General features: G+C 43.9%; 1 pseudogene; it reads left to right on the forward strand.

Moving 5' to 3' along the window:
• Positions 1–6331: 6331 nt before the first annotated feature.
• Positions 6332–8442, forward strand: LOC125532015 (annotated as a pseudogene).
• Positions 8443–9222: the final 780 nt, after the last annotated feature.

Genomic DNA, 9222 nt, shown 5'->3' on the forward strand with positions numbered 1-9222 from the left:
GGTTCCGCCATGGTGCCGCCTGGTGGCGGCGGAGTTTCATCCGAGAAGATGGCTTATGATTTATTTCCCGTCGAAAGACTCCATATAGCAGAAGATGGCCACCGGAGGGCCACCAGGGGGCGCGCCCAGGGGGTAGGGCACGCCGCCCATCCTCGTGGGCAGGGTGTGTCCCCCCTGGGGAAGTTCTGCGCTCAATGTTTTTTATATATTTGGAAAACATCATCCGTGAAGTTTCAGGACTTTTGGAGCTGTGCATTATAGGTCTCTAATATTTGCTCCTTTTCCAGCCAGTATCCCAACCGCTGGCATTCTCCCTCTTTATGTAAACCTTGTAAAATAAGAGAGAATAAGCATAAGTATTGTGACATAATGTGTAATAACAACCCATAATGCAATAAATATTGATATAAAAGCATGATGCAAAATGGACGTATCATAAACCTTCTGTAATACCCAACCAGACCAAGAAAAGTTCTTAGTTTAGTAATATTTTCAGGAATTGGCCAATCTGAAGTGGCTGATATTTTCTGTGGGTTTGTAGCTACCCCCTTTTCAAAGATAACATGGCCCAAGTACTCCACTTGCTGTACTGCAAATACACATTTAGACATCTTTGCATAGAGCTGATGTTTCTTTAGTAACTCCATTACCAGTTTGATATGTTCTAGATGTTCTTTGAGAGATTTGTTGAATATTAATATGTCATCAAAGAAAACCAACACAAATTTCCTCAAATAAGGCCCAAAAATGGTGTTCATCAGTTCCTGAAATGTACCAAGTGCATTTGAAAGACCAAAGGGCATGACTAAATATTCAAAGTGCCCCAAGAATGTTCTAAAGGCAGTCTTTTATATATCTTCAGGTGACATTCTGATCTGATGGTATCTAGACCTGAAGTCCAATTTGGTGAAGTATTTTGCTCCATGGAGCTCATCCAACAAATCTTCTATAACTGGTATAGGGAACTTGTTCTTAATTGTGAGAGCATTGAGCTTTCTATAATTAGTACATAACCTCATAGATCCATCCTTTTTCTTAACTAACAGAACTGGTGCTGCAAAAGGGCTTTGACTGTGCCTTATCAAATGTGCAGCTAACAAATTTTTAATTTGCTCTTCCATTTCCTTCTTTTGGTGTTGAGGGACTCTATAAGGTCTGGCCTGGGGTGGTGTAGCTCCTGCCACTAAAGGGATTTTATGGTCCAATGCCCTCTGAGGTAGTAGTGTTTTAGGTTCTTCAAACAAATCTACATATTCCAAGAGTAATTTCTGTATTTCTGGTGGAGTTTTAAAATCCTCAGGAGCATCCATGAGTATGCTAAGAATTTGACAGAGGAATACTTCAGCTCCTTTCTCCATCAGCTTGTCCACTCTCTTGGGTGGAACTTCTTTCAAGTTAGCGGCAGTAGAGAACATTGTTGTTGACACAGTCTGTTTGCCCCCATGTGTAAACCCAAATTGCTATGCAGGGATATCAAAGGAAACATGACTAACAACAGTAAACCAGTCATATCCCAAGATAACATCATGACTTGGTAGAGAGATTACTCTGGAATTGTGAGATACTGTCAGTTTGGCAATCTGAAATTCACAATTGGGAACCACTGCAGTAGATAGTAATACTCCACCCCTAGCTACTGTAATGCTTCTAGGTTTAACATGCAGCATGTTGTAGTTAGCTTTGACTGCAAACTCCTGATTGAGGAAAGATGTAGTGCTACTAGAGTCTAATAAGGCCACTGCTCTTTTTCCATTGATATGTATTATCACTGTTGGAGTAGGCACTGCAAGTTGTTGTCCCATTGCAAAAGTGGAGATGAACATGGCCTGGTCTCCTTCAGATACTGGTTCTATTTGTTCCTCAAGCTGTTGCTCTTCTACCTCATAAGTTGTTTGCTCCTCTAGTTCTTGTTTCCTAGCATGTATAGTTGGAACTAATTTGCATTTATGACCATGCACCCACTTATCTCCACATCTCCAACACTCTCCCACTTTCCTGATTTTCTGTGTATTGTTAACAGGAACTTCAGTATGCCTGATGGGAATTTGCTGTTGAGAAGAGGGAGTGGTACTCTGCTTTGGAGGGAAACTCCCAGAGGTTTTCTGATAGTAGTTGTTGTAAGGGACAACAATTCTTTTAGGCACTGTGGTCACTGGAGGGTGACATGGCTCTACATCTTTAGCTAACGAATAAGCATCAGTGAGTGTTTGCGGTCTTAATGGTCTGATCTGGAACTTTATGCCCTCCCTTAAACCATTTACATAGCATCTTACAAACCAAGATTTTGCTAGTTCAGGATTTTCCTCTTGGACATCAGCCATAAGATCTTCAAATGTCTTTGTATATTCAGACACAGAGCTATTTAACTGTCTCATGGAGTTGAATTTTTCAGAAAATCTCTTGGTGATTTCAGTGCAAAATTCCTTCCATGATACTTTCTTCTCCAGTAATCCTGATCTTCTCAACCACACATCAGCTTCCCCAATAATGTATAGCCGAGCAAGAGAGACTTTATATTCTTCAGGAGCACCTCACATCTGAAAGTATTTATTGCACTGTCTGATCCACCCAACTGGGTCCTCACCTTGAAATCTAGGAAACTCCATTTTGGGTCCTTTAGTGAGAGATTTCATGAACTGACATTGGATGTCCTGTTCATAAGTTCTAGCATACCCCTGCCATAACTGCCTGTCTCTATTTTGATGATAATGTTGCTGAAATGCAGGAGTGTAAGAATTGTGTCTTGCTGTCATTCATGTTCCTAAAGGACTTGCCTGCTCTGTTCTGCCTTGCTGATTAAATCCAGGTGGAGCCGCAGGTTTACTTGTTCTGTTAGGAGGTAAGTTCTGCATCTGTAGTTCTTCTAACTGTCTTGTTTTCTCTTTTCCTGCTTCCAGTTGTTTCCTGAGTTGGTCTGTTCTGAGCAATTGATTCTGCATTTGCTCTTGAGACCCTGCTGGTGATTTAGGTGCTTGCTGCGAACTTGAAGCTGGATCAGTTGTCTCTCTCTTACTGGCGCTTTCACCAAGGTCTGCAACACAGCATTAATTGTGGATAGCTGCTTGCCCAAGTCCAGAACCACTTACTCGACATTCCCCATTTGCACTGAAATTTCTCCCTGTTTTGAGCTGATCGAATGGACATCATCGTGTAGTTTTGCCATATCAGCCTGCATCTGAGCTTGATCTTTCTGTAGAATTCCGAAATCATCCCGAAGAGACAGCACTTCTTGCAGATCCGTCTCATCAATTGCCTTCGCGCGCCCCATCGCCTTGATCTGAAGTGGAGTTTAGGAATTTTACTACTGGATCGACCAACAACCCTTGCTTGACCTCAAATCCTGCCGCCACCCCGATCCACGCCTCCAAGGTACACGGATCAGTGCTCAGACGCAGGATTTTACCAATCTAGCGAGGTGCTCGACCAACCGCTCCGGCTCGGCTGATGCCGACGCCTCTCAGGACTCCGTCGCCGATCAGAAGGAAAGGGTGGGAATACCTCGAGAGAGAAAAATTCGCCCATCGAAACTCGCCTCCGCCAAGGAACGCTTGCTCATGATACCAATTTGTCAGGATCTAGCTAGTCCAGGATGATAGGTTTAGGGATTTGAAGAAAGGGGATTGGGGAATTTCTCCCAGATCCACGATATTTGTATTATATATGAGTTTACTTGGCCATCTTGGCAATTCTTGTAGGAAAAAATAGCGATGATGACTGCCAGCCACAGCCCGGCTGTTATATAGGCGATGAGCTCCCGGCAAGGAGGTGAAATGGAGCAGTAACTAACAGTAACGTTACAATCTTCATCGTACAGCTAGCGACAAACGGTAATAGTGAGGAGTTATCTCAGCCGTCCATTTCTCTGAAATGTTTTCTTCTTGATCTGCTACAGTTAACTGAAGAATATCGCGACAGCTTCAGTCCTGATAGCCACGAGACGGGCGAGGGACGCGAAGGCATAGGCGGCGACATCGGCATGTAGGGAAGCGAAGAGGGAGGAGATGCCGTCATGGGCGGCGGCGGGGAGAGGAGGGGGCAGCCTGAGCAGCGAAGGAAGGGAGGGAGATGCCGTCATGTAAGGCTGAACCGGGCTTAGCCTTGGCCCGAGCAGGAGACGTGGCCCAATTAATGACAGGGCTGCAAAATAGCTACGGGGGGTAGCTGCCCTTACGATTTCAGGCCCAGTTCGCGGCGAACATAGCGTTTACTTTAGATCTGACGGCCATTAATGTTTAACAAATGAAATCAAACGGCCAGAAATGCCTAATTCATGTGAGGACAGGGATTAGGTGCTCTGTCACGGTTTACTCGGCGCGCATGAGCAATTTCTCGGATCTAGGTGATTAGCGATTGGCTGTAAATTCCTTTGCTCATGACCGAAAAATAGCATAAGTAGTTAAACCACAGCGCCTAAGGGCATCTCCAACACGAGGCACTAGGAACCGGCGCTAGGATAGAAATCTTGGCCGATTAGTGGTTATACCCTCAAATCCTGGAGTCACCCATGGCATCGGCGCAATATTTGGTGTCGGGCGCTTGGCCCTTTTTTTCTCTCAGGCTGGTCATAGTGGGAAGTAACTTAGACTAGTATCATGCATATGACACTAGTCTAAGTTACTACCTTCATAATGCAAAGTAACATAATAGTGTAACATAGATGGCTTCATTTATTAACTTGTAGACTCATCTTGTCTTGGGAAGCGCTATGTTACAGTGATATATTATGTTACCATCTCTCATTGACTACTTGCCACATAAGAAAAAATTTCTTGAAGTGCACTATGTTACTACCTAAGTTACTCCCACTATGACTAGCCTCATGGGAAGGTAGCGTTTAGTGCAACAACCACCAGTTATTAGCACCTTGATTAGCGGCCAGCGTTGCGTAGGGCGGATGCTTATATTATTCTTTAATTTTAGGGACAATTCCATTTCTCCCCCTAACTTGAGCCACCACCTGGCATTTGCCCCTAATTTTCAGGTATGCTCAAAAATACCCCTCTTCCGTCAAGTCACCTTATAGAAATGCCCTTGCCGTCCGGTCAAAGGGCTTTGACCGTCTAGTGAATAGTAACATGGTGAACATTAAATTTGAAAAAATAGCAAAAAAATCAAAAAATCTGAAATTTTGTCGGCTCGAAGATACTCAAGGGCGCAAGGTGCGTACAAATTTTCAACCTATTTGGACATTCCAGGAACTCGTGGGAAAGGAAAAAATGTAAATCTATACGCTGTGAACAGTAAATTACAAAAAAATAGCAAGAAAAATTTAAAAAGTATGAATTTTTCTGGCATCAAAGAGGCTTGGGTGCGCAAGGCGCTTGCAATTTTTTTTATCAAATGACATGCGAGGTGCTCTCGCAAAAAAAACAAAATAGTGCATTTTTCAGAGTTTTTTTCTGCGCCAAATATAGTTTTTTTCTCCACGAGCTCCTACAGTGTCGAAACACAACAAAAATTTGCACGCACCTTGCGCACCCCAGCCTCTTTGATGCCAAAATTTTTCATATTTTTTTGAATTTTCTTACTATTTTTTTTGAATTTACTATTTACAGCATACATTTTAAAGTTTTTCCTTTGACACGAGCTCCTGGAATGTTCAAATTGTGCCAAAATTTGTACGCACCTTGCTCCCTTGAGTATCTTCGATCCCACAAAATTTCAGATTTTTTTTATTTTCTTTGCTATTTTTTTCGAATTTACTGTTCACCATGTTACTGTTCATCGGACGGTCAAACCCCTTTGACCGGACGGTAACGACAGAAAAGGGCATTTCTGTAAGGTGACTTAACGGAAGAGGGGTATTTTTGAGCATACCTGAAAATTAGGGACAAATGCCAGGTGGTGGCTCAAGTTAGGCGGATAAATGGAATTATCCCTTAATTTTATGTATTTATTTTTTTTGTCTATAAGCGTCTAAGTAACCGCCCTGCATTGAACATGCCCCAATTACTCACGCAATTATGACGCATTACTCCCCCGGTCAATAATCAAGCTGTCACCGTGCATGCATTGGCTGCATACAGGCTGCTTTTCCATTCTCACCCCCTAATTAACCCAGCAGTTAATGCATTGCGCCTTAATACCCTCCGTTTCTAAAAATATCTTTTTAGAGATTTGTATATGAACTACATATGGATGTATATAGACGTATTTTAGAGTGTAGATTCACTCATTTTACTTTGTATGTAGTCTATATAGAATTTTTTTTAATATGTTTAGAAACAGAGGAAATACTATATAAGATCGGGCCCTTGAGCCAGAGACTCAAAGTGCAGCATCACCTTCACTCTACCACACTGCGCCTTAGCTCAACACACGAGACCTCTCCATGGAGCAGTGAGCGTACTACCTCTGCCTTCTCTTGGCTCTCCTCCTTACTCTCCTTCTCTTCAAGCTCAACACGAAACACAGCGGTGGCAATAGCGGCGTGCGTCTGCCACCCGGTCCGTGGCGGCTTCCGCTCATCGGCAGTCTTCATCACCTCGCCGGCAACCCGCTCATGCACTGTGTCATGGCCGACCTCGCTCACCGGCTCGACGCGCCTCTCATGTACCTCAAGCTCGGCAAGGTGCCGGTGATGGTGGCCACATCCCCGGAGGCTGCCCGCGAGATCATGCGGACGCATGACGTCGTCTTCGCTACGCGACCGTTGAGCCCCACGTTGAAGATTATGAACTCTGAAGGGCTGGTATTCGCTCCCTATGGCGCCTTGTGGCGGCAGCTTCGCAAGATTTGCATCTTGGAGCTTCTCAGTGTGCGTCGCGTGCAGTCGTTCCGCCACATCCGGGAGGATGAGGTCTGCCGACTCGTGGCCGCCATCACGGTGGCGCCGCCCATGAAGCTCGTGAACGTGAGTGAGCGAATTTCCATCCTCATCAACGATTCGGCGGTACGCGCCATGATTGGGGAAAGATTCATGAGGCGTGAGGAGTTCTTGCAGACACTCGAGGATGGTGTCAAGATCGCCGGCGGGTTCAGCCTTAGCGATATGTTCCCATCGTCGTGGCTCGCGAGATTCGTCAGCGGCACGACACGGCGGGCCGAGGAGTACCACCAGAAGAGCTCCGAGCTCATGGAGTACGCGATCAAGCAACACGAGGAGCAGAGGGCAACCACCGCCTCAGCGAGCGGTGTCGTGGAGGAAGGAGAGGACCTAGTGGACGCGCTCATGAGGATACGCAAGGAAGGTGTCCTCGACGTGCCCCTTACCATGGGAATGATCAAAGCAGTTATACTTATAAGTGCAACAATTTCTTAACTTCTGCCTTCCCTCTTCTAGCAGTTATACTTTGGCCACAGAGTTCCGTAAGAAATATGCCATATTTTTTTAAATTGGAATGATTTGGAGATTAATCATGAGTCACCACGCCACCTCGCAGTTGATGCAGTATTAAACAAAACTAATTATACATTTTTTGATAGTTCATTTCGTGATTGATTCTATTTATTATCAATATGTTGTTGTCAATGTTAAAATTGTTTCATAATTTGAGTCAAACCAAAACAATTGACCAACATATAATAAAAAAGCTCAAGTATTTAAAAATGATGGAGTAGTTACAACAAAACAAAAAGGGTCAAGTATTTCGAAACGAGAGAGTAGCTAGCAAGACACAAGTGTCTCTTAATTCATTTTGTTTTTTCTTGAGTTCACACAGAATCGAAGAATTGTTATATGTTATACTCGCTATTATTCAAGGATTTGCTACTGGATATCTCACTGCATATGGGTGACAATCCAAAACTGCCTAGAATACGTAGCAATTCCAAATTTCATCAAATCGGCAAATTGCAGGATCTGTTTGGTGCCGGAAGCGAGACATCAGCAATCACTCTTCAATGGGCCATGTCAGAGCTCATGAGGTCCCCAAATGTGATGCGGAAGGCACAAGCCGAAGTACGCAAGAACCTGCAAGGAAAGCCGAAGGTGACCGAGGATGACTTGATCAATCTCAAGTACCTCAGACTCGTCATCAAGGAGACAATGAGGTTTCATCCACCTGCACCATTGCTTCTCCCTAGGGAGGCAACTGAGCCTTGCAAAATCCTCGGGTATGATGTCCCCGAGGGCACCACAATGTTAGTGAACGCATGGGCAATCGGAAGAGACCCTAGGCACTGGAAGACCCCGAAGACCCTAGGCACTGGGAAGACCCTGAGGAGTTCAAACCAGAGAGATTTGAATCTAGCATGGTTGATTTCAAAGGAACAAACTTTGAGTACATACCATTTGGGGCAGGTCGAAGGATGTGCCCTGGAATGATGTTTGCACAGGCTAGCATCGAGATTGTACTGGCCGCACTTCTCTACCACTTCGACTGGGAGCTCCCAGGAGGGGTGAGACCAGATGAGCTGGACATGACAGAGGAGATGGGCCTCACCGTCCGACGGAAGAACAACCTGTACCTGCACGTTGTGGTTCGTGTGCCCCCAGTTTAATTTGCACTTGCATTGATATGTGACGAGAGAATCCTAAGTATGAGTGACTTCTATTTCTTTGTCTAGTGCGGAGACTTATTAAGAAGTATTGTTAATTACTACATCGCTGGAAGTTAAGCGTTCAGTTATGTGTCGAAGTATGGCGTGCGTTGTTGCGCCCATCAATTTTTTCAATCAAATGATAGGAATTTTTACAAATATTTGGAGGCATGATCACTACCCAGGTCTAAATCAATAAATAAATCTGTGGTGGTTCAAATCACAACACGACACCTATAATTCACCCAATTCACACACATTTAACCAGAAACAGTACTCAAGATGCCAATCTAATTAACATATTGTCAAACATACTTGTAGCAAGTATTGACTTAGAGGGTGCTTGGATACGTTTTAGTCACATGACTAAAAGTAGTGGGACTAAAACTTGCTAGCCTCACCCATGCTTGGATCCAAATACTAAAGAGACTAAAATCAAATTATTAAGCATTTATTATCCTCCAAACCCTCCAATCCAGAACTCGCATGTGTTAAAAGAGAGTAATTAAATGAGGAGAGAGAGTGCTAATACATATTTTAGTAGGTTTCCTATGACTAAAAAAATTTAGCCTCAAGACTAGTCCTAGTCTCTCTTTAGTCAGAGGTGCTTGGAACTTTAGCCTCTAAAAAAGACTATTTTTAGTCAGACTAAAAATAGTCCCTTGGATCCAAGCACCCTCTTAAAATGTGTAACCAAACAACCATAGTATAACTTCACTCTAAATAGAAAAGATGGCTAAT

The sequence above is a fragment of the Triticum urartu genome, unplaced genomic scaffold (genome assembly GCF_003073215.2).
Source record: "Triticum urartu cultivar G1812 unplaced genomic scaffold, Tu2.1 TuUngrouped_contig_8800, whole genome shotgun sequence".
In the NCBI taxonomy this organism is placed as follows: Eukaryota; Viridiplantae; Streptophyta; class Magnoliopsida; order Poales; family Poaceae; genus Triticum; species Triticum urartu.